At 41.1% G+C, this 26,107-nt stretch overlaps 2 protein-coding genes across 2 annotated transcripts in view; one reads left to right on the top strand and one right to left on the bottom strand.

The window, feature by feature from the left end:
- med13a (mediator complex subunit 13a) overlaps nt 1-9,579 on the top strand; it is a 139,260-nt gene extending 129,681 nt beyond the window's left edge. The window contains exon 23 of the mRNA XM_085173980.1: nt 9,413-9,579. The gene's annotated coding sequence lies outside the window, so the exon portion shown is untranslated. The remainder of the gene's footprint in view (nt 1-9,412) is intronic.
- Nucleotides 1-23,973, bottom strand: part of nherf4b (NHERF family PDZ scaffold protein 4b) — a 350,895-nt gene extending 326,922 nt beyond the window's left edge. The window contains exon 1 of the mRNA XM_085174010.1: nt 23,958-23,973. The gene's annotated coding sequence lies outside the window, so the exon portion shown is untranslated. The remainder of the gene's footprint in view (nt 1-23,957) is intronic.
- Between the last annotated feature and the right edge of the window lie 2,134 nt (nt 23,974-26,107).

Below are 26,107 nucleotides of genomic sequence, written 5' to 3'. Positions count from 1 at the left end.
GTGAGCGAGGGAGGGAGAAAAAGGAAAAGTACGAGCTGTCATCGAGCAGAAACGGGAGCTGGAAGCATGTAAATATAATAATAACCACTGCAGCCAAGAAGAGAGCCTGACGAGCCCAGCTGTAAGTAAGCTATTAAGACTCGACTGTACACCGTGTTCGTGTTTTCCTCCAAAAACAATAAGTTCTGTTGGAGCAGCCTTTCAACGCCTCTCTCTGTCTCTGCTAGCAAAGTTGACCCAGACAACAAAGTAAAGCTAGTTTTCAGCTACGAGCCGACACAGAACCCACCGTATTAGCCAGAGGTCCCTTTACTACGGTTCGGAGCCGCGGACCTGTTTTATATACGCGATCGCTGCAAAAAGTGCAGCCTTACCTAATGTCCACCTACAGTTACTCATTTATATTAAGATTTAAACATCTAGTTGGTGTTGGTGTGGAGAGTAACCTTCAGTAATAGTAATAAATCACACAGCAATAGTTCATTCATGTAGCTGTACAAAGCATGATAATATATTAAGTGTTCAGAATACGTTACAAAATACATTTTGGGGCATGTAATCTGTAATCTGTAGTGGAATACATTTTAAAAGGTACCGTTCATTTCACCCACTTCTCCCCATTCAGTCCCTTCTCAGTCACTGTTTCCCTCGACAGAGCACTGAGCCAAACATTCTGACCCTGCATCCTGTTGCTTCCAGTCTCATCTCAAATAGAGTATACGCCTTAATTGGCTCTTTTATTTTGGTGAGTCACCCTCTGCTCACAAGCTTTAAGTGGCCTTACCCGGGCACTAGTTAAGCTGTGTTAAGATGACAAGTCACCACACTGAGTTTTTCAGGATAGTGGTTACACAGTGATATTATTTAATATACAAAGCATCATAAATGGATTCAGAACCAATATCATGATTTCTTGCATTTTAATTGGATCAGTGTTTTCTCTTCTTTTGGTTTTGCTCCATGATGCAACTTTCCAGTCTGCATGTGTCCTGGAGCTGTAGGGATCTGTTGTAAATCTGGAATAAGTGCTTCATTGTCACTGGGGGTGGTGAGTGGAGTGCAAGATGTTTAGAAACTACACATACTTAACTTAAGCATGTGTAGATCTTAGGTTCTTTACATGTACATCATGAAACAGATGGTGCTGTAACAGCTCCCTGTGTGAGCCTCATTCTTGTACATTATTCGTGTAGTGAAGCATGTACACCAATCAGATATAACATTCTGACCGCTGACAGGGGAGGTGCCTAACACTGATGATCTCTTCATCATGACACCTATTAATATGTGGGAAATATTAGGGAGCATTATGTCCTCAAAGTCGAGGTGTTAGAAGCTGGAAAAATGTGCAAGTGTAAGGATTTGAGCAAGTTTAACAAGGAGCCAGATTGGGATGGCACTGGGTCAGAGCATCTCCAAAATCACAGCTGTTTTGTGCTGTTCTCAGTCTGCAGTGGTCAGCATCTATAAAAAGTGATCCTAAGAAGTGACAGTGATGATCCAGTGACATGTTCACGGGCAGCCAAGGCTCACTGATGCACATGGGCAGTGAAGGCTGGCCCGTGTAAACCAATCCAACAGACAAGCTACTGTAGCTCAAACTGCTGAAGAAGCTAATGCTGGTTCTGGTATGACCTGATCTGATGAAACACATTTTCTTCTTCTTTGGGTGTTAACTTGGCCTCCAGTTTCCTCTGATCTTAATCCAAATGTCTGGGATGTGCTGGACAAACAAGCCCAATTCATGGAGGCCTCACAGATTACAGGACTTAAAGGACCTGTTGCTAATATCTTGATGGCGGGCACCACAGCACAGCTTCAGAGGTGTATCTAAGTTTACTTTCACCGCATTTATTATTGTAGTGTCTGGTTGGATTGGCTGATGTTTAGTCCAGTCATCCTATCATTACAGGATGACGGGGGTCTCATACGGTGGAGTCCACCCATGACAAACGCTGCTGCTGGTGAGAGGAAAAACAGAAGTACACAGTTCATGAAGAGTTAGCAGCATGAGATCCTTCTTCAGTGATCAAATATTTAATGAACTTAAGTGGAGAAATATTAACTGAACAGATAAAATATTGGATCACAACATTTGTCAGGTTCTTATTTTCAGTTTTTCTGTAAAATCTTTCGACTCTTTCAGTTACTCTGCACTGTAATTTAAAATCACGCCAACAGACAAATACTCTGGTTTTGAGATTGAGAAAAAGCAATGTTGGTGCTGCCCACACATGTTTTTCATTTAATCTACCTCAGAGTGGAGTGCTATGAGCAGTTGCAAATAAAACTAGGAACTTAATCCTGGCTAATGTTTTAATGGACTCCTGGACACTTTAGAACGAAATGACAGCATTAGTGCATGTGAGTGTGTAGCTTATTCCTGCCTCCTCCTGCATCACCACGCTTTTCTCAGGTCTAATCGTGGGTAGCCGATCAAGGGACACCCCAAGTCCTTCCCAGTCCAGGGGAGATATGTTATCTCACTAAAGTGTTCAGAGTGTGAAGGGTTTGGGGTCTTCCATTAGTTGGGCCTGGTCATATACTTTAACCTCCTAACTTGGCTATTAGTATTTCTCCTACTAGATGCCAAAATTAATTACCGACACTGTACAGATGAGTCTGTACCACTTATGTGTCATTCTTCTCATCACTTCCCACAATTAACGATTGAATATAACAGCTGAAATGTAGACTGATTGGTAAACTGAAGAAATTACCCTCTGAATCAGCAGAGGGTGACCGACCTGCCTACTGGAAATGGTTTCCTTCCTGCCTCATGCATCACATCATCGGGCAAATCTGAGAAGTGAGCTGAGAAATACATCCATCCATCATCCATCTGTCAATCCATCCATCCATCCATCATCATCCATCATCCATCTGTCAATCCATCCATCCATCCATCCATCATCCATCCATTGTCCATCCATCCATCGTCCATCCATCTGTCAATCCATCCATCCATCCATCCATCATCCATCTGTCAATCCATCCATCCATCCATCATCCATCCATCGTCCATCCATCTGTCAATCCATCCATCGTCCATCCATCCATCCATCCATCATCCATCTGTCAATCCATCCATCCATCCATCCATTCATCCATTCATCATCCATCTGTCAATCCATCCATCCGTCCATCCATCCATCCATCATCCATCTGTCAATCCATCCATCCATCCATCATCCATCCATCCATCGTCCATCCATCCATCGTCCATCCATCTGTCAATCCATCCATCCATCCATCCATCGTCCATCCATCTGTCAATCCATCCATCCATCTGTCAATCCATCCATCTGTCAATCCATCCATCCATCCATCATCCATCCATCCATCGTCCATCCATCCATCCATCCATCCATCCATCCATCTGTCAATCCATCCATCCATCCATCCATCATCCATCTGTCCATCCATCCATCCATCCATCGTCCATCCATTCATCCGTCCATCCATCACCCATCCCTCCATCATCCATACATCCATCCATTGTCCATCCATCCATCCATCCATCATCCATCTGTCAATCCATCCATCCATCCATCATCCATCCATCCATCGTCCATCCATCCATCCATCCATCGTCCATCCGTCCACCCATCCCTCCATCATCCATACATCCATCCATTGTCCATCCATCCATCCATCCATCATCCATCTGTCAATCCATCCATCCATCCATCATCCATCCATCCATCGTCCATCCATCCATCCATCGTCCATCCATCCATCCATCCATCGTCCATCCATTCATCCGTCCACCCATCCCTCCATCATCCATACATCCATCCATTGTCCATCCAGCCATCCATCCATCATCCACCTGTCAATCCATCCATCCATCATCCATCCATCCATCGTCCATCCATCCATCCATCCATCGTCCATCTGTCAATCCATCCATCCATCCATCCATCATCCTTCCATCCATACATCCATCCATCCGTCAATCCATTCATCCATCCATCCATCCATCCATCAGCCATCCGTCCATCCATCAGCCATCCATCCATCCATCCATCGTGCAGCCATCCATCAGCCATCCATCCATCGTGCAGCCATCCATCAGCCAGCCATCCATTCATTCATCCATCCATTCATCCGTCAATCCATCCATCCATCATCCATCCATTCATCCATTATCCATCCATCCATCGTCCATCCATCCATCAGCCATTCATCCATCCATCCATCCATCCATCATCCATCCATTCATCCGTCCATCCATCATCCATCCACTCATCCATCCATCCATCCATCCGTCAATCCATTCATCCATCCATCCATCATCCATCCATTATCCATCCATCCATCGTCAATCCATCCATTCATCCATCCATCCATCCATCCATCCATCCATTCATTCATCCAGTATCCTTGTAGCTGTTCAGCGTTCTCTTCAGGGAACTCCAGAAAGAGAATGCATCCAGCCACGTTCTAATTCTTTTCTTTCTAGTTTCAAACCCAATGCTGTGTTGTATTCAAAAAATTAGGTAAATGATTCATTTATAAACTTAAATGTTGGACTTTAGCATAGCAGACTGGCAGGAAGCAAGGCAGAGGAGAGAAACAAGTCGGTAATGGATACAACAATGTTTGGAGAGCTTTATTGGTTAAAGAGGTTTTAACATCCTAATTAAAATCTGCTGTAGGCCCTCTGTTCATTAATGCCACCACCCTTCCTTTAAGGGAAAATTCTGCTTCCTCTCTCTTGTGGACACTAATCTCTTCCTCTCTGTGTCTGCTGAGCTGTGTCATATGCTGTAGCAACAGAGCGAGTCATATAGCAAAGGGGAAGGATGTTGGCATCAGCTATCAAAGGAAGTCATGTTGAATAGGCAGGAAACACACCTCACCTTGTATTGGATTAGATTATTGTTTGTGCAGGTGAAGCCGCTCTGTAGGCAGCGCGGTCATATGTCACGTCATGTTTTTGTGGCAGGCAGGGTTTCACAGGCTTTGTTCAAAGCATTCAGTATTTCTGTGCTTTACACACTTGTTTTTTTTAGGATTGATATGTTTATTGATTAGCATTCAAATATCTCAGTGAAGACAGAACAAAGATTTACCACAAAGCAAGAAAGCATGAGACAAGGCTAATCAAAAGGTATTGGCTGAAGCATTTGCTTATTACGCCAACCCTTTTAACAAAAGATCTTTTAGCATGCAGCTCCTGTACACAGGGCTCGAAGCAAATAATAAAATTCAATTCAATTCAATTTCATTTATATAGCGCCAAATCACAACAAATGTCGCCTCAAGGCGCTTCATAGATACAGAGAGAAAAGCCCAACAAAAAGCCCAACATATCATATGACAGCACTTTGGCGACAGTGGGAAGGAAAAACTCCCTTTTAACAGGAAGAAACCTCCGGCAGAACCCGGCTCAGGGAGGGGCGGCCATCTGCTGCGACCGGTTGGGGTGAGAGAAGGCAAACAAAGCAAAAACAAAACAAACAAACAAACAAACAAGAAAAAACACCACCACCTTAGTAAGTAACTACATCAAAGCAAAAGAATCAAGAGGTTTTCTGTTTTTTGTTTTGCTCTTTTCATTCTTGATATATATATTTTTCTAATACTCTATTTTTAAACATATTTTTAAACAAGGAAAATGAACTACACCTTTTTAAATCACTGTCATAACTATTCCACAGGTTAACTCGTCTAACAGAAACACATCTCTGCTTTATATTTGTCCTTATCTTGTTTTTTTTAAAGAAATCTGTTCCCCTTAAGTCATATTGACTCTCTCTGACTTTGAACAGCTTCTGAGTACTGGGGCAAAGCAAGTTATTTTGTGCTTTATACATTATCTGTGCCATTTTATATTCAACTAAATCATAAAATTTCAGGGTATTCAGATTAATAAACAAAATGTTAGTTGGTTCTATATAGTTTGATTGGTTTATAATTCTTATAGCTCTTTTTTGCAACTTGAAAATAGGAAGAGTGTTCGTTTTATATGCATTACCCCATATCTCCAGACAGTAAGTCATATATGGAAGCAACAGAGTACAATAGAGTGTGTATAATGATTTTTTGTTCAGGACATGCTTTGTTTTATAGAGAATAGCAATGGTTTTTGACATTTTTGTTTTCACATGGTTTATATGAGACTTCCAACTCAGCTTATCATCAATTATCACTCCAAGAAATTTATTTTCGTACACTCTTTCAATTTCAATTCCATTAACCCTGATTTTAGATACATTTTTCATTTGTCTAGTGCCAAAAATAATCAATTTTGTTTTCTTTATATTTAATGATAACTTATTTACATCAAACCAGTTTTTTAATATATTTAACTCCTTTTCCGCTGTAGTCAGAAGCTGTTCCAGGTTTTTACCTGAGCAATACAGAGTGGTATCATCAGCAAACAATACACATTTTAACAGTTTGGAAATGCTACATATGTCATTTATGTATAATATAAATAATTTAGGGCCCAGCACAGAGCCCTGAGGAACACCACAAGTTACCTTCAACTGCTTAGATTTTACATTATTGAATTCGACATATTGATATCTGTCATCCAGGTAACTTTTCATCCACTTGTATGCTAACCCTCTTATGCCATATCTCTCTAGTTTATTCATTAATATAGAATGATCAATCGTATCAAACGCCTTTTTTAAGTCTATAAAAACACCAACAGTATATTCCTTATTATCTATAGCATTAGATATCCCTTCTACAAGTTCCATCACTGCCATCGAAGTGGACCTTTTCACTCTAAAGCCATATTGGTTATCACTTAGGAAATTATGCTTCTCAATATATTTATCAAGTCTATTAACAAATAACTTTTCTAAAATTTTTGAGAACTGTGGGAGCAGTGATATTGGCCTATAATTGGTAAACTGACTTCTCTCTCCGTTTTTATGGATTGGAATAACTTTTGCTATTTTCATTTGTGAGGGAAATACACCAGTTTGAAAGGACAGATTACAAATGTATGCGAAAGGTTGCACTATATATTCTATAATACTTTTAACTAATATCATGTCAATACCAAAACAGTCAGTGGACTTTTTATTTTTAAATGTCTTCACAATGTTAATTATTTCTCTATGAGTTACAGCACCAATAAACATGGAGGACACATTCTGAGTAATATGTTTATTTAGGTCGTTATTATTTCTTGACTCTGGAATTTCTTTTGCTAAATTAAAGCCAACATTTACAAAGAAATCATTAAATTCATTTGCAATGTCTTTAGTTTTATCAAGCACAATATCTTTATCTTTTTTAAAATAATCTGGATAATTCTTATTTTTTGAGCCCTTTTTGATTATACTATTTAATATCCTCCATGTTTCTTGTGTGTTACTTCTACTTTGCTCCAATAATTTGTGGTAATATTCTTTCTTACTTGTTCTTATAATATTTACTAATCTATTTTTATATAACTTGTACTTTATTTCAGCATCTTTTGTCCTCTGTTTTATGAATCTCTTATATAGATTATTTTTCTTTTTACATGCATCTTCTATCCCCTTTGTGATCCATGGCTTATTTGATCTGTGATGCTTTCTAGTGATTTTCATTAAAGGACAATGTTTTTCATATAGTGAAATTACAGTTGATAAGAATGCATCATATGCACTATTTGAATCTTCATTTGCAAAAACCTCATTCCAATTGTGTTCCTTTAAGTCCACCTGGAGGGCAGCATGTGCAGCACTTGTTAAGCTCAAAGGATGAAATTATATTTCAATTTGTTTCAATGATGTGAAAGTTTGGCGTAAACAATTCATCACTGATGATAATAATTCAGTATTACTCTTTGTAGTGGTACTGAAGTGAAATACATTAGCAATAGAGTAGTTTAATTAGCTTAGTTTGCAGTTTAGTATACATTTAGTATACAGTCACAGTGATAATGCAAGACTCTGAGGGTTCAGATTCAGAAGACTTTATCCCCAAGGGGCAATTAAGAGACAAACATACAATACACAAACATCACATTGGGGAGACAGGTCAGGCTAGGTAGTTGGCCGGTCAGCCACACGAGCAGCGACCCGAAACCGAACAATGGAAAAATGCACAACATCAGGAAGGACAAGGAGAAAAAACAACTCCCCCCAAACTGAGCTCAAACAGGGAGATCAGTTTGAGAACAGAAATAAAAACACCTCAGCGCATAGCACATGAAAAACTCTTTTACACCACAGAAACACATGACAACAGGGATGGGTAAAAGGTGAGAGACAGCCAGTGTAGACAGCACATCCGGGCCTGCAGCATATGCGCTGGTGCCCTTTGATCCACCGTCCGAAAGCATTTGGAAGGGGAGGGGGGATGAGTGTATATCTGCATGTGTATATGTGTTTGTGTCCAGAGTTCAGCTGAGAGAGTGTCCTTTGCCCTGCCAGGCTAAGTAAACAGTCTTCCAGCCAACCGAGGTGACCTTGTAGGATAGGAAGGAACAGTCTAAACACCGTCTGTTATCAGGGAGAATTTGTTTTGTTCAGCTCCAGCCTTGAGACCTCAGCTGGCGCCGAAATGGTAGCCACATGAAATGATGGTGGTTTATTCTTTAGTGTGAACAGCTTATGTGAATTTCAAAACCGTTCTAGCAGTCCAACACTGGTCTCTCAATCTCGCATTGGAGAGCCGTGAGCTTCTCCGAGATGTTATCCGTGCTGCGTTCAATGAGCCCATTTTGAGAAGTCACAACCCATCGTTTCAATCACAGCGGCAGCTTTCTTTAATCTTCGATAAGACAACGTACCTCCAGGACACTCAGGCTCACCCGAGCCCAGGCTTCTCATTGAGAAGAGGGTGTCAATTGCATTCAGGGACCAGTTGATCAAATCCATAATTCCTCGTTTAGGTTTTAGAGAACAGACTGTGAGAGACTCCAGGGCAAGAGTAAAGAATAGACGAGACTAGACAAGGACACAAGAAGCTAAGCAGGGAAGATCAGTGTTGGGAAGGTTACTTTTAAAATGTATTCCACTACAGATTACAGATTACATGCCCCAAAATGTATTTTGTAACGTGTTCCGTTCCGTTACTCAATGAGAGTAACGTATTCTGAATACTTTGGATTACTTAATATATTATCATGCTGTTTACAACTACATGAATGTACTATTGCTGTGATTTATTACTGTTACTGAAGGTTACTCTCCACACCAACACCAACTAGATGTTTAAATCTTAATATAAATGAGTAACAGCAGGTGGACATTAGGTAAGGCTGCACTTTTTGCGGCGATCTTGTATAGAAAACTATTCCGCGCGTATATAAAACAGGTCCGCGGCTCCGAACCGTAGTAAAGGGACCTCTGGCTAATACGTTGGGTTCTGTGTCGGGCTCGTAACTGAAAACTAGCTTTATTTTGTTGTCTTTGCTAGCGAGAGACAGAGAGAGGCATTGAAAGGCTGCTCCAACCAGTGTTGCCAACTTAGCGACTTTGTCGCTATATTTAGCGAGTTTTCAGACCCCCTTAGCAACTTTTTTTCTAAAAAGCGACTAGCGACAAATCTGGTGACTTTTTCTGGTGTTATTGGAGACTTATTTATGACGACATTTTGACGTGAAAACGCGTATCGCTCTTACTCTCAACAAGCAGCGGTGCTGCCTTGGGCACCTCACTCGTGCCAAAGCGCTCACAGGCGGAGGATAGTCCTCCCCCAGCTGCTATCAGGGCAGGAGACGTTCACACCTGTGCGTCCAAACGGCAAATGAATCGCGCATGAGCAAAGCCGCTGATCCCGCACTGACTGTAACGCAGTCAATTCTTCTTTTACTGTTATGCTGTTTTGTGGATAACAAGGTTTAAAGGCGGTACATGTACTCTGTTAGTCCCCAACACTGGGGAAGATTAGGGAAGGGGAGAGGAGAAAAGTGTGACCACCTTTGCCAAGAGATGATGGACTTTTGAAAAATGAAGGATAGGTACTCAGTTAATGCTAGCTTACTTGGTTAGCAAGCTGCATTCATAAACATGGGTAAAACACAAAGACAGACATATTGGCTAATTGTTGTTATGTAACAGACTAAACACAAAAACCTTTGTGATGATCTGAAACCCACAGCAAGCCTATTAATCAGATAATCCATTAAAATATTCCACAAAGCCTCCAAAAGCACACACATACTGAAGAGCTGCAATCTAGCTCAAAGTAGTGGATGAAGCCTAACAGACAAACCTTTCTGGAGTCCTCTGTTTGGACGCCTGTCAGTCAAAGTGGCCACACCCCCAACACCAATATCAGGTAGAAATCACCCACTCTTAGAAAAACTTTACACAGAGGCCAAAACCTTTTTAAACATTGTAAAGTTGGACATATTTTAATTAAAAAAAAAACAACCAAAACACAACATTTTCAGAAACATTTGTGGGTGTTTTCTTCTTTCTTTGTTTTTGTACCACTCACATGACGACAGTGGCCCACAGCTCATTGAAGTTGGAGACCTCTGCACTCGAGGAACTGCAGCGTGTGGCCCGTCCAGGTCGGCTTAACTTTTGAGCCGTCGAGGTCGTCACTTGGTTAACACGAGACCGATGGTGGTCGGTTTATTATTTGGTTCACTGGTTCAATACGTGTCAGCATGGTGTAGCTCATTCTACAGCTTGTTTAAAAGTCTTTATGCCTCATACCCAGCCGTAGCAAGCTTCTGCTTCACTGTGTTAAAGGCTGTTTTGACTCAAGCTACCACAAATCAGCATGAAATTACACAATGAAATTAACACAAGCTGTGAGTAATTAATGGAACAATGGAGTCATTTGCTGTTAGAGATTCAGCATGTAGCCGTTTTCTTCATTCTTAATGAATCTTTTTACATAATTCATTGAAAAACAATGTTACAATTTACTGTAACGAGTACAGAGATGAATCATTTTGCAGATTTAGTTCTCCTCATGGTGTACCGATGATTTACGACAATTCCAACCTGGAAGCGCTTCGTGTGAGTCTGTTTCTTTTTCAGACAGCATCAGAAAGCAGACAGATGGACACCGGCCGATAAAATAGAGCCAGACCAGCAAGTTTCTGAAAAACAGACGGGGAGCGCACACATAGTTAACCTACTTTTCTGGTAGAATATACTACTATTGAACAGTATGTGTTAAACATTATGTTTATGTCATTTTGTCATTATTATTCAGTTTGCTAACATTTTTTCCAAACATTTTTTCCAAAATCATAACTCACTTGACTAAAGTCCAATCTTATAGATTCTGATCAATTAATGTGTAACATAAATTCCTGTAAGTGTCTTTCTACATTAAGACTGATCAGGAACTTGTTGTCCCACCAAGATCAAGAAATATTGAACAAAATACACAAAACAAAACTAGAATTAAATGAAATTATTAATAAAAAGACTCAATTCTTAGGGTTAGGGTTCGACTTCGCCTGCAAAATTTTGAACACGGTAACAAATCCGGACAATTTCTAGCTAACCAGTCAATTAAAAAAACAACCATATGTGCTGTTAAAGATTTATCTGGGAACACAATATATGACCTTAAAAAAATAAACAAAACTTTCAGGGATTTCTATAAAACTTTGTATTGACCACAAATAAACCCATCTAAAAACAAAATTGATCAATTTTTCGACAATGTAACTCTTCCAAACTTATTAGACACTCAAGCAATGGCACTGGATTCATCACTGACATCAGGTGAACTCCAGGTAGCCCTGATAAGTATGCCCAATAATAAGGCTCCAGGTCCAGACGGCTTCCCAGCAGAATTTTACAAAGACTTCTGGACGATTCTAGCACCAGTTTTTTACAGAACGTTGCAGGAAATCAAAGAAAATGAGCAGACTACCACCAAATATGAACTCTGCAAATATTAGTCTCCTGCTAAAACCAGGCAAAGACCCTGTATATCCCTCAAGCTATCGTCCAATATCCCTCATAAATGTAGACCTTAAAATAATTTGCAAAGCTCTCTCAAAGAGATTAGAGAAAATAATCCCCCTTTTAATTCATCCTGACCAAACTGGTTTCTCATCAACAAATACACGCAGATTACTTAATTTGATAGACTACTCATACAGTAAAAATATTGAAACCATAATATTGTCTCTTGATGCTGAAAAAGCATTTGACAGAGTTTGTTGAATTTGGACAAGGAGAAAAAAAAGAATTTGTTTTTGCAACTTTGCAAATTTGGTTTTGAACCTCTTTCATTAACTGGTTAAAAATATTATATAACTCCCCAACAGCTTGTGTCAAAACAAATGACCAAACATCCTCCAGCTTCTGTCTCGTGAGGGGCACCAGGCAGGGATGCCCACTCTCCCCTTCACTGTTTGCCGTTTTTATTGAGCCACTAGCAGCAGCAATTAGACAGAATTCAGTAATTAAGGGCATAAAATGCAAGAACGTGGAACATAAAATCAGCCTTTATGTGGATGCTGTGTTACTTTTTCTCCAAAACTCACAAACCAATCTCTCTGGGGTGATTGCATTGATAAACTCTTTTGCAAGAGTCTCAGATTATTCAATTCAACAATAATATGATCAACTTGCCAGATTGGAGTTGTAAAGGAATTAAATACTTGGAACATATATTGGTAGGAACAGACTTTATTTAGTTTGACAGACTAGTTATACAATATGGGATCAACAAGAAAAGATTTTTGGAATTGGTACAATTTTTAAATCTAAAACCCCCCAAATCATTGTCTAAAATATACAGAACACTTTCTAAAATAGATGAATCAAATCAAATTAAATCAAATCAAATCACTTTTTGGGTGATGGGGTGCCCTCAGGCCTGTGGCCTCTGGGCCTGAGGCCCGGTCCTCTCTGGCACAGCTGGCGGCCCGCGGGCACGTCACTGCAACCCCCTCTGGCCTCGGCTCCGGGGCTATGGCTCCCCACACTCCTAACAGATCGTTACATGGAGAAACCTTTTGAATACAAGCGTGCTGATGCACACAGGTGTACACACGAGTGTTCACTGACACAAACTACACCTTTCTTGGCTGCTACCTCAAAGCACATTGTGCGCTGTCGATCTTGCTGCACAATAACATGTAATATTTAGTATCTACTGTTATCTACTGCTAGCTAGTTTATTGTGATGGTGCTGTTTTTATTATGTTGCTCTTTTTTGTTTGTTTTCTCTTCTGTTTTTTTTCTCCATACAGGTGATCCAGGTGTTTTGTTTGTTTTTCTTTCTTCTTCCCCCCTTTCTCACCGTCTCTTCTCCCCTCTGGTTTTCTTTCTCTCCCTCTCTTTCTTTCATTCTTTCTCCCTGTCCTATCCGCCAGTCATGTCTGTCCCGTCTGTAACAACCGAAAATCAAATCAAATAAATACATAATTATAATAAAGGTCAATCAAATGGACCAATATGGCAAGGCCATGATGATCCACTTGGTAAAGTTGGCATCTTTCTTGGCCTTCAGACAACAATTCTGACGGCTAAAGATCCAAACGGGGCAAAAAAAAAAAGACTGATCAGTCTGTCATTCACAGCTCAACTCCCTGCCTCTCATCATCGTTAGCCTAATCATCTTCCCTTGGCAGCTGATTGCTTTTACCACACTAATAATCCAGGAAGATAGACCCAACAGCACACACGCATACGCTATTATCAAAGAAGAACGTGTGCTGATGTCTGACAGCTGCGTTCAACTCAGCACGTTGAATTGCTGCCAGAGGAAACAGAAAGAAAGTGCTTTAGTTTTGATTTCTCCAGCAGCGCGGTGAGGAAGGGAGAGTGGAGAGGAACGGCAGTAAAATTCATTAATTCCACCCATTTGCCAGTCAAAGCTTCTGCTTTTTCTCAACCAGACTGAACATAAACAAACACAATCATGTGCAAATGAGTCCAAATGAGATGTGACAGTTCTATTGGGCTTAATTTATTAGCAGTGATTATGTAGGCCCGCTTTCCACTGGCAGCCAGCAGAGACGACTGAGCGTAAATAAAAGAAATCAGCAGCATTATGAAAAGTGGATATTATTAATAGTGATGGCTAAAGCTGCTGGCATGATGAGATTCATTTAAGCACTGATATGCTCAGCCTTTACGAGATAAATTGTGATGTTTTTTTCCTTTTGCTTGTGGAGCACTAAATCCGAGGCTGCCCTGGGCTCCATTGTCACAGCCGGGGTTAAAAGGACACTATGAATTTTTAATGCATTGTTTTGAGTTTCTACATAATATCACAGTGTGAAGCACTCTCGTGGCAAGTAATATAAATATATGTAAAAGACTTGAATAACCTGAGCTGATTATCTGAAAACTTGCCCAGAGTTAGCACTTCAAAACGTGCAACTTTTACAAAAGCGAAGTGTGTTAAAGTCTCATTCAGTGTCATTAAAGAAAGAAAATTAAATCCAGCAGAGGAGCTGGTGTTACGATTGTGCCGAACTTCAAATTAAACGTATGGAAAAGAAGCAGGTAGTGTATGGATGCGAGGTACCATCAAAAAGTGCAGGAAGTAAAAACTACGTGTGACTTAAACTGAACTATTTGGATCACTTTGTGGACGCCGGCTCTCTCCCAATGTGATTTCACCTCAAACTTGCACAGGGTACAAACGTGTCTTTCAAACTGCAAGACAGACACTATCTCTACTTTCAAGATTAGGCTTCAAACTTTCCTTTTTGCTAAAGCATATAGTTAGGGCTGGACCAGGTGACCCTGAATCCTCCCTTAGTGATGCTGCAATAGATGTAGGCTGCCGGGGGATTCCCATGATGCACTGGGTGTTTCTTCTTCACTCACTATGTATTAACAGACCTCTCTGCATTGAATCATATCTGTTATTAACCTCTGTCTCTCTTCCACAGCATGTCTTTATCCTGTCTTCCTTCTTTCACCCCAACCAATCACAGCAGATGGCCCCGCCCCTCCCTGAGCCTGGTTCTGCTGGAGGTTTCTTCCTGTTAAAAGGGAGTTTTTCCTTCCCACTGTCGCCAAAGTGCTGCTCATAGGAGGTCATATGATTGTTGGGTTTTTCTCTGTATCTATGAAGCGCCTTGAGGTGACTTTTGTTGTGATTTGGCGCTATATAAATAAAATTGAATTGAATTGAATTGAATTGAAACTGGCCCAACTTTATTTTGAGTGCACACAGATACCAGACAGCAGTTTTCAGATGGAGCACATGCAGCTCAAAGGCTGCGTGTCAGATCACACACATGCTTGGTTTTTACCCATGTTAATGGGATTATGCTGAGACATTTAGAGAGAGTCCGTTCAGCAGGATGACCTGGTATGTTGGCACAAAGTGCAGCAAATATTAAAATTAGTATAAGGGTCTTTATTTTGACATGCTGGAGGGTATCCAGCACACATCGCAGGCCAAATTTGAATCAGAAACAGTTTTTGATTTATAGTTTTTGTTACATTTCTCATTTCGACTCTCCAGCAAAGCACCACAGGATCATTTCCCTGACATTACTACAGTACATATAACACCGTATGCACTTATTATAAAAAAGATTTAATCTACATTTTACCCACTTGTCCTAGTCCCTGCCTTCAGGCTATGAATGCTTTACTATTTACACAGATGTGCAAAGAGGAAAAGGGAGTGAGGTGCAGGCTATCCATTTTCCACACTTCGATGACAGTTTGCAGTTAATGATCTCAGTTGTCGCAGGGGAGGTACTGATATCACGAGGCATTTGCATTGCTCTCACCTGTCATCGAGAAAATCAAATTCAGCGACATCCTTCTGATTGATAATGTGATCAGACTGCTGGCTTTGACTCTCGTGGCCAGGGGGACCTGAGTAATGAACCAACTCGAGCCGATGGGTCGGCTCAAGCTGCCGTGCTGGAGACCAGGCTGATTTCTCACAGGGGAAGCTCTGCAGTCCTGGGGTCACACGATATGAAGTGTCTGGGTGGGAGCTGCAGTCACATGACTCTAACAACACAAGCTGCTGAATTTGTTAGAGGAGGTTTCATTTCTCTTTTGTTAAGCTTTTTAACAATATTTCTTCACCATCGTTTAAAGTGGATGGTAACAACGACTGAACCACAGAATTAAAAATGTTTCTTCACGACACAATCTGAACTCTAAGAGTCAGAAAAAGTCTTTTATGTGTGCGTGTTTGTTTCAATGTTTAATTTCCACATTAGTATCATTTGCATGCTAGAGAAGAAAACAGAAAGAACGAGCCTTAATTAGGTGTGTGAATATTCTCCATAACTGCTGTAGCTTTGGTCGTACTGTAAACATGAGTGTGTGTCTGTGTGCATGCAGCTGTTGACATTTTTCTGCTAGATCCTGGAATAGTTGAAGACATGTTATAAGCATGGATTAGGTCTTATTGTTGCTCGAGCTATATTCAACACCCAGAGTCCAGTGTCTATCTGCTGTCCTCTTATGGGAATGTCAGGTTATGAGTATCAGGGAATACTTTTGGCAGGTAATTTACTTGTAGTTTAAACATTATTCAAAAAAAGCTGACTGACTCCTGTCCCAATGACACACACATTCACTGTTTTCTACGCCCAGGCCCAGCACTGACCAAAGCTGGGATTCAGCATCAGACCCAAAGATGCTTTAACATTCAGACTGCAGCAGCTGGGGAATCAAACCACCAACCTGCCAAATGGTAGACTACTCACACTGAGGCACAGCCACTCTACTGGTGTAGCTAACATCTGCAGTGCTAGCAGATGTTAGCATCTGCAGTGCTAGCAGATGTTAGCTACACAATGCGGTTATGCATCCCTCCAGTCAAGCGGGTGTCTGTTTGTTACTCTAATAAAGCAAACATATAACCACTTATATTCTGCATCAAAGTGCCACGGCGACATCTGTCTTTGAGCATGCTATGCTAGTATGCTAGTTGCTGGTTAGCAAGGCAGCTAGCAGCTAGTCATTAACATTCCTAAATTAAATGTCAGTTTACTGTGTTCAATATATCTTCCAAATGGACATCTGCAAAGTCAGAAACTGCTGCTAAGTTTGACTTAAAAACCTTCATAACCTTGTAATTCTACAAACACAAACCTCAGTTAGCTCCACTTTACACACAACACTCACTGAACGTCACAAGAAACACTGCTTAAAACATTGACTGCTACGTAACAGATAGGGAACCTATACAGAAAAAGCTAACATTACAAACTGTATGGTGGGTAAATTCTTTTTCAAACTAACCAGTTCAGATTTTTTTAAGGTTAAAAGGGGCACGGTCACTTTGATTGACAAGTGTGCTAAATCAGTGAGTTGTATCCAGCAGCTGTCTGCTAGGCCTCTCTTTGGCTAAATCGATGCACTTAACTGCACTTTTCAGTTACAATTTAACAATTACAATTTGTAATATTGTATCTATCTATATATCTTTTATATATATATCTTTTTAATAGAATTATCTGACTAGCAATCAAACGACCACCTTATGAGCGTGCGCTAGGCAACAGCAGGAGAAAAAAACTCCCTTTTCACAGGAAGAAACCTCCAGCAGAACCAGGTTACAGCTCATTACGACCTGTGCTCCAGGAGTTATTATTAGAGTTAGAGTTTCTATCTATTTGTTATAGAGTAGTATTAAATTTGAACACAGAAGGCATGAGACTTTCACAAATAATGTGACATACACTAATAACACAGTAGTAAAAAGTCAAGATTATGTGCAAACATGTCAATCTTACACGATAACGTCTACATAACACCTAATTATTAGCTAATTAATGTTGTCTTTTTGCCAGGATAAGTTTAATGTCAGTTTTGTTGTCTTTTCAAATGGGAGAAAAAATTCCTCTGCATGTTTCCTGACCAGCCAATGCACCAGTATGCATCTGACAAATCTGCCTAGACCCCACAGCGTACCTGCTGCTTGTAGGTGAACACAACACTGTGCACATAAAAGCAGCCGAACCTTCTCAGTCCAGCAAAGGGAGTCCAAAGGAATATCGCATTTTAGCTCGCTTTTTTGATGATCTTTTTTGGAACCAGTGGCATTCACTGACTGACGAGCTCGTAGCCAAAGCCTTAAAGCCCATTACATGTTCTGATTGTCTCAATCTAATGCACTAATTGAATGCTATCCCTCAGCTACTTTTCATCATTGAAGGGCCCATGCTGGTGAACTGATTTGGATATAATTTGCACAGCGAGGGCTTCAATCACAAGAGACAAACATTTTCCCTCTCATTAAAGAGCACATTAAAGATTATCTTCTCTAGTTGCCACAGTGACTCTATCTAATATGATTTGCTGGAAATGTGCAGAGAACAATTTCCCCGTGTGATCCAGCGAGACTTGTATTTTCTCTTGCCTCGTCTCTTTTTTGCAGTAAGTGAGTCTAAAGAGACCTCTTTGATCTTGTCTCATTGCTCTCAATACTCCAGACTGAATTTAAATCACAAGGCCGACTATTTTAAGAACAAAGCTGCCGTTGTGCTGAACAAGGGAAAAGAGGAGCTCGCTTTTATTTCTCCCACTACCCTGTCAGAATGAAATTTGCTCGGTAGTACGGGAAGCTGCGCTCATTAGCGTGTGTCATCTGAATCCGCAGCGTAGCTGTGCTAAAAATGAGCTTCATGTGTGATGTCACTGTGTGACAAACCTTTAAGACAATTATGTCTTTGTGTTTGTTAATAATACAGAAACACATGTAGAGATGACTGAGGTGTGATCATTTAACACAGCGGTCCCCAGCCTTGTTTGCACCGCTTTATGTCCGACAATATTTTCACAGACCGGCCTTTAAAGTAGATCAGCTGGTGCGACCTAGATCTCGGCTCAAGACCAGAGGTGACCGCGCATTCGCCGCTGTCGCACCCTACCTCTGGAATAACCTCCCTCTAGCTATTCGGGCGTCTGAGTCAATTCAATCTTTTAAATCTCGATTAAAAACTTATTTGTTTAGCCTTGCTTTCCCCGCCTCCTAGAGCCCACATTTCTAGTGTACTGGAACTTATCTTTATCACTTTGTTAATGTTTATAATGTTTTAACCTTCAGCATTGTGTGTGGACTTCACTAGTGCCTACTATGCCTGGTGTATTATTGGTTAGTTATGTCACCCGCCTGTTAGTATATTTTGTATATTTGTATTTTGTGCTTTATATTTGTATTTATTATTGCTCTTAACTCATTCTGTGAAGCACTTTGGCATACCTGTGGTTTTTTAAATGTGCTATATAAATAAAATTGTATTGTAATTGTAAAGTGTCGCGATAAATACAACAAAATAAAACCAGTACTGCTACCAAAAAAAGATGATTTGTTCATAACACTCAGGAAAAGACTCAGGGAAACCGAGTTGATGATAAAAACGATAAAAACCCTGAAAACCATAAATTTCACATCCGAGCCTCAACTCGGCTCCAAACGACTCACGGGCTACCGGATCGTGGGGTTGGGGATTTAACAAACCACAGGACAGCATACTGCATGCTTACAGAAACTCCTTCTTTCTTTTAAAATACATGCATGGTCCTGTTTATATTTGTTATAATATGCTCTCTGTTGTCGTCCTCACGTTTGGTGGTTCACCACTCGATTTTTTTGCAAAAGCGTGACGGGATGGAGGGCTTGCCTTCCATCTGTGAGCACACTCAGGTCTTAGAAGAACAGGCCATGCTTCTCCTAGTAGACCGAGCCTTTATTTGGCAGGTTCAGCCTCAGTTATCTTGTGGTAATTATCCTCCTTTCTGTATATATTTGGGTCACATATCCTTGGTACTGATCGCTAAAATATTGCATCCCTTTGTGGTTTGCTCTCCCAACCAGAGTGGTCAGTATCAGTGTTTAAATCAGTCTGCATACGTTGCAAACACTGTCAGCCTTGCAGAGGTGTTTTCTCTTCTGCATTCAGCCTGTGTGAAAAGTCTTGCTCTTATTTTTTATGGTTGCCCTTTTCAAAGAAGCCAGCAAACATGCCACCGGAAAGGTCAGGAGGAACTGAGTAACATTAACAGTCTTCACAGCCACTTTTCTGCCCGTCTCTGCCAAAAAAAACACCCACCTCATCCACAGGTGACTCTTAAGGTGGAAAAGCTGTTTGCAGAGCTCGTATAATAATCTGTGAGTGTTGTCTGTCCTCTCCGACTCTTGCCCTCACACTCTGCTGGTATTTCTACTGCTTTTATTTTGCTGACCGACAAGAAAATCACTGGCAGTTTTTCTCGTTGTAAACAAGGAGGGGAAGTGTCAAAGGTTGGAGACGTGGGGATTTAAGCTCGAGAGGATCCAGGCTGAAAGCCACGTAAAACCTTGCTCATAAAATTGCACGACTCTCTGCAGGAGGTTTGAAAGATGTATCGGTGCTCTGACAAACTCAGCATTGCTTGGGAAAATATGAGACAGGAGGAGCTGCTGTACTGCCTCTGGATTCTCTCACATGGGGGCAGTGTTGTACCATCTGCTGTGCACCTCCCCCACCTCGTCCTCTTGGTGTGTTCTTAATCATCTGGAGGCATGCAGCAGGCGGCATCTGCTCCGGGCCTCCTATTTCCTCCTCTGATGTTGTCTGTGATAAAAGACAACCACAACAGAGACCGCCAAATCCCACAATTATCAACTTCATGCGGAGTAACTAAATTATCTAGACTTCTGTTTTTATTTGGGGGGGGTTTGACAATTCCTCCGAACTGTAGGAAAAACTCATCCTTCACTGCTCCCCCCATAAACGAAACTCATGATTTTGGATGCAAATAAAGATTTAAATAATAATTTCTTTGTCATTCTCACAGTTTGCTTTTCAAAATTCATAAATGCACATATAACATGTGGTTGTACAATAGTGTCTTTACCTTACCCTATAAGGTCTGAGCCATTAAATAATTACCAAAAACAAACAAACTGGAGGGTTTATTGAATCTTCTGTCAGTTAAATAAAATAAATAAATATCAGTGTGTAAAAGTCAAAGTAAACTTTATTGACGAGACGACGAGGCTCCGTTTAGTGCAAAAGACAAACAATAAATATAAGAAGAGTAAGAAATACATATACACTTTAAAATATATGAGTTTTCTTTTTTTTATTATTTTTGCAACATCTGGAATTTTTGTGCAAATTATTATGGATCACACTGATGATGTAGATCCCAAACGCCCTGACAGTACCGTACATATGACACACGTGGGGTTACAAATGCAAACTAGTTTATTCACCTACAGCTGCTAAAGTCTGACTAATCAGGACTCGAACCAGGTAATCTGGAGATCAGATTGTTTAACAGTGATGAAAGTGTGGACGTAATGGAGGCAATCTGCACCAATGGCTGTATCCCAATTCATGGTCTGTAGCCTTAAAGTACGCAGCCTCAACGATCCTCAAGGGCCGCGTACTTAAAGACCGCTAAGGCCGGAAGTGCGAGGCTTGTGAAATGGGACGGTGTAGCCTCCGTTGCGCTGCCCAGGTTGCCTAGCAACCATGACACTAACAGCTGGAAACGTTTCATACAGCTTTGTTTGACAGAAATGAAGGAGAAAATCTTTTGTTCATTTGTTTGTTTCTACATGAGCTTTGATCATTCTCTGATTAAGCTCAGCTATTGAACGGCGTATATTTTAAAGTAAAGGCTTTAAAACCAAGTTAGTACAAACGTCACTAATGTCACATAACTTTGCCGACATGTGGCCAACAGTAATGTTTTAATGTTCTTCGTAAACATTTGCACATAAATAAGTGACATAATATTCAGTACTTACTTAAAGTTTACTCTTCGGGCGCCCCTCATCCAACGTTTTTTTTTTTGGCAAAATTATCCACACCCACCGCCGCGCTATGCATTCTGGGATATGTTGGGCCATGAAGTCTACACCGCCACGTCCTTAAAATTCAGGGAAATGAAGGACGCATTTGAGGGCCGCATTTCGAGCAGCCTTTAAATTGGGACAGCCTTCGTCGCGTAGCGGTGACGTAATCGGCCTTAAAATGCGGCCTTTAAGGCTGCAGACCCTGAATTGGGACACAGCCAATGAAGGAAACCAAACCGTTTCTTTTCATGCTGTTAGCAAACCAGCCGACAGGCAAAGACCGGACTCTCTTCGGTATCAGCGTCGGCTAAGACGACTCATAACAGGCACTAAAAAGTCACAGACCTGTGGGAAGCACAGAGGGAAGCTCTCTGTTTAAATCGAGTTTATAATAATTAAAAATAGAATATTTTTATTTTAAGGATTTAAATGTTTGTATTCTTTCAAAAGGCTGAAAATAAAGAGGATTGTCGGCCTAATTAAGAAGAGGGACCTTTCAGAAAGTATCAAGTGACCCCAGTAATAAGTGGATGTGTCCCCTAATACGAGTGAGTGTCTGCTTTATTGGCTCACAGCAGGATCGTTTTCTTCAGGGTTCACAGTACCTATTGATTTGGCGAGCCGATGCTGCACTGTTCCCTTGGCACTCGGTGGCATCTCTCCTTTCTTTCTTTTGTTCTTTCTTTCCTCGCCCAGTCTGGCACCAGTCATCTCAGGACAACTGCTGCCCAGTATCTGCTGCGGGTGGGCGTGTTGTTGTTTGTTTCATTAAACATGACCCGAGTGCACAGTAGATGAGGCGCTTCACGCGGACAGTGCATGCATTTACTTTGATGGTGCTGCAGGGAAAGAGAGGAAAACAAATCGATTCTGAAAAAGCTTTAACAGCTGAGCATCTGGAGCCTAATAAGAAACGGGATGTTTGCTAAATGAGCTCAGCAGGAAATACTTCCTATTAAATATTCCGTGTGATGAATTTCCTCTATATCACACAGACAAATTACATTTAACCCACGAACTGTTTCCAAAAAGGAAGACTGAGCTATAGTTTCTGCTCTATGCGTTAATGAAAAGTGTGACCTCTGACCTCTTTCAGAGGTCACATTATGGTAAGGAAGAACAAAACAGCCAAAGAGAATATTGGAGCAGGCTCTCTCATATCACCAGAATCCTATAGATTCACAATTGGACAGACTTTTGCTGAGCTGTGTATTTTCCACCTGCTGATTGAAAGCGTCTCCCTCTGCCTTTCTCTCTGGCTCAGTAGGCTGGCTCAGCCTGCTGGATCTCCAGGATGGATGGAGGGATTTACAGATACACTGATACAAAAGGACACAATCTGTAAACCAGTGAGAGCGTGGTTGGCAGACGGTATATTCCTGCTGACAAAAAGTACGATACTGACAATACTGATACTCACTTCTCATTTCTTCCTTCTTGCATCTCTGCCCACCAGCCATCAGTTTTTAATTCTTCTTTCTGGGAACGTCTACATTCCTGCAGTAAAAAGTCCCTGCTGGATCTGATTTCATCCCACTCTGTGCTGAGAGCACAGAAATAAAGACACATGGAGATTGTTCCTATTTCAAGGCATTTCTGTCGAGCTGTGTTCTAAAAACTGCAGCTGGTCAAAAACATTTAAGCTGAATAAATGAGAGGATGAGTATATTACTCACCTGTGAAAAAGCATTATTATTGACTTGTTCATTTCATTTGAAATGATCTTTGAATAAAGATTTATTTGCTTTCCTTTCAAGAAGGCCCTGAGTAAATGTGGTTATCCCAGCTGGACTTTTGTCAAAGCTGGGAAGGCTCCTAAAGAAAGCTCCAGCTGATCCAGGAGAGAAGGACAACCTCTGACTAAGAGAAAACCTGCAGTGATCCCGTACGTGTCAGGAGTATCGGAGCAGCTGAGACACATTTTTTCTAAACACCAGGTCTCTGTGGCTTTTAAACCCCAAAACACGCTGCGCCAAAAACTGGTCCACCCCAAGGATCGGGTCCCCGACACAAACAGAGTAACATAGTGTAGCTGTTAAGTGCAGGATTTATACATCGGGGAAACCAAACAACCTCTGGCAAAGCGGATGGCACAACACAGAAGAGCCACCTCGTCAGGCCAGGACTCTGCAGTCTATTTACACCTACACTGGACACTCTTTCAATGATGAGGATGTAACATCCTGGACAGGGAGGAACGCTGGTTTGAGGGCGGAGTCAAGGAGGCCATTTACGTGAAAAGGGAAAGACCATCTGTGAATCGAGGAGGGGCCTAAGGGTCCATCTGTCACCATCTTACAATGCTGTGATTGCAGCCATTCCCCAACTCTGTGAATGGTACTCATGGTCATTGATCAGTGAGCTTTGATCAGTGGGTTTTGATCAGTGGGTTTTGGTCGGTGGTTGTTGATCAATGGTCATGTGAATTTGCATAATTATGATTAAGGAACTGACCTCACAGCCCATTGTTCCTTCAGTGGGCTGGTTTCAGTCATTATGCAAATGTTTGTTTATAAGATTGAAACCTGCAGTCAGCTGAGACTGAAGACGTCACTTGGATGAGTGACGAAACGTTTCTCCCAGAAAACGCTACGTCCAGATGAACAGAATCAACTTTTGGAGATTTATTTCCTTTTCTTTTTTAACACTTGTCCAGGTTTGAGTTTCAGGACCAGCAGCTCATCTCAGAGACTTCCAGCTCATCCTGGAGGCATCCAGCACATCATGTCTGAGTAGAAGAAACGAACACCTAAGAGTCAGTTCAGGGTCTGGCTGCTGGGCTGTGGTCGGCATGGCTTTGGTTAGCTTAGCATTAGCATGCTGGCTGTGCAGGTGCTTGCAAATAGCCAAAGTTGTATTAATAGCTCAATGCAACTCTTTCTGTCCTAGATGCACTTTGCTGTGCGCTCTCATCCTTTTGTGCAATAAAAATCAAAGTACTGTCCATGTAGTTTTCTCTGGTCCCCTCCCCAATCAGACCAGGAGTGACATGTTTAGCCGCATGTTCTCCTTAAATTGCTGGCTGTCTGAGTGGTGTCCCAGAAACGATGTGGGCTTCATAGATAATTGGCAAACCTTCTGGAGGAAACCTGGTCTTGTTAGGAGAGATGGCATCCATCCCACTTTGGATGGAGCAGCTCTCATTTCTAGAAATATCGATAAATTTATTAAACCCCTCAAAACATGACTATCCAGAGTTGGGACCAGGAAGCAGAGTTGCAGTCTTACACGCCTCTCTGCAGCTTCTCTCCTCCTGCTACCCCCCCAAAAACCCATCTCCATAGAGACTGTGTCTGCTTCCAAAAAGACAAAAAACAAACAACTTAAACAATCACAAAGAAAGAACAATACAGTATCCACATCTGAACCAAAGAGTAAAACAGTGAAATGTGGATTATTAAATATTAGGTCTCTCTCCTCCAGGTCTCTGTTAGTACATGACTTAATAATTGATCAACAAATTGATTTACTCTGCCTTACAGAAACCTGGTTGCAGCAGGATGATTATGTTAGTTTAAATGAATCAACACCCCCGAGTCATTCTAACTACCAGAAATCTCGAAGCACAGGTCGAGGGGGCGGTGTGGCAGCAATTTTTCACACCAGTCTATTAATTAATGAAAGACCAAGACAGACTTTTAATTCATTTGAAAGCCTGATGCTTAGCATTGTCCACCCCAGCTGTGAAACTCAGAAACCAGTCTTACTTGTTATCATCTATCGTCCACCTGGGCCTTACACAGAGTTTCTGTCTGATTTCTCAGACTTTATATCTAATTTAGTTCTGAGCTCAGATAAAATAATTATTGTGGGTGATTTTAACATCCATGTAGATGCTAAAAATGACAGCCTCAACATGGCATTTAATCTGTTGTTAGACTCAATTGGTTTCTCTCAAAATGTAAAAGAACCCACCCACCACTTTAATCACACTCTAGATCTTGTTTTAACATATGGCATAGAAACTGAACATTTAACAGTGTTTCCTGAAAACCCTCTCCTGTCTGATCATTTCTTGATAACATTTACATTTACAATAATTGATTACGCAGCAGTGGAGAGTGGACTTTATCAAAGTAGATGTCTTTCTGAAAGCGCTGTAACTAAGTTTAAGAATATAATCCAGCCACTGTTATCATCGTCAATGCCCTGTACCAACACAGAGCAGAGCAGCTATCTGAACGCTACCCCAACAGAGGTCGATTATCTTGTTAATAATTTCACCTCCTCACTACGTACGACTCTGGATACTGTAGCTCCAGTGAAAACTAAGGTCTCTAATCAGAAGTACCTGACCCCGTGGTATAATTCTCAAACACGTACCCTAAAGCAGATGACTCGTAATCTGGAGAGGAAATGGCGTGTCACAAATTTAGAGGATCATCATTTAGCCTGGAGAAATAGTTTGTTGCTTTATAAGAAAGCCCTCCGCAAAGCCAGA

The sequence above is a fragment of the Neolamprologus multifasciatus genome, chromosome 10 (genome assembly GCF_963576455.1).
Source record: "Neolamprologus multifasciatus chromosome 10, fNeoMul1.2, whole genome shotgun sequence".
Lineage (NCBI taxonomy): Eukaryota > Metazoa > Chordata > Actinopteri > Cichliformes > Cichlidae > Neolamprologus > Neolamprologus multifasciatus.
The sequence above is the reverse complement of the archived record's forward strand: the minus strand, read 5'-3'. Positions and strand labels throughout refer to the sequence as shown.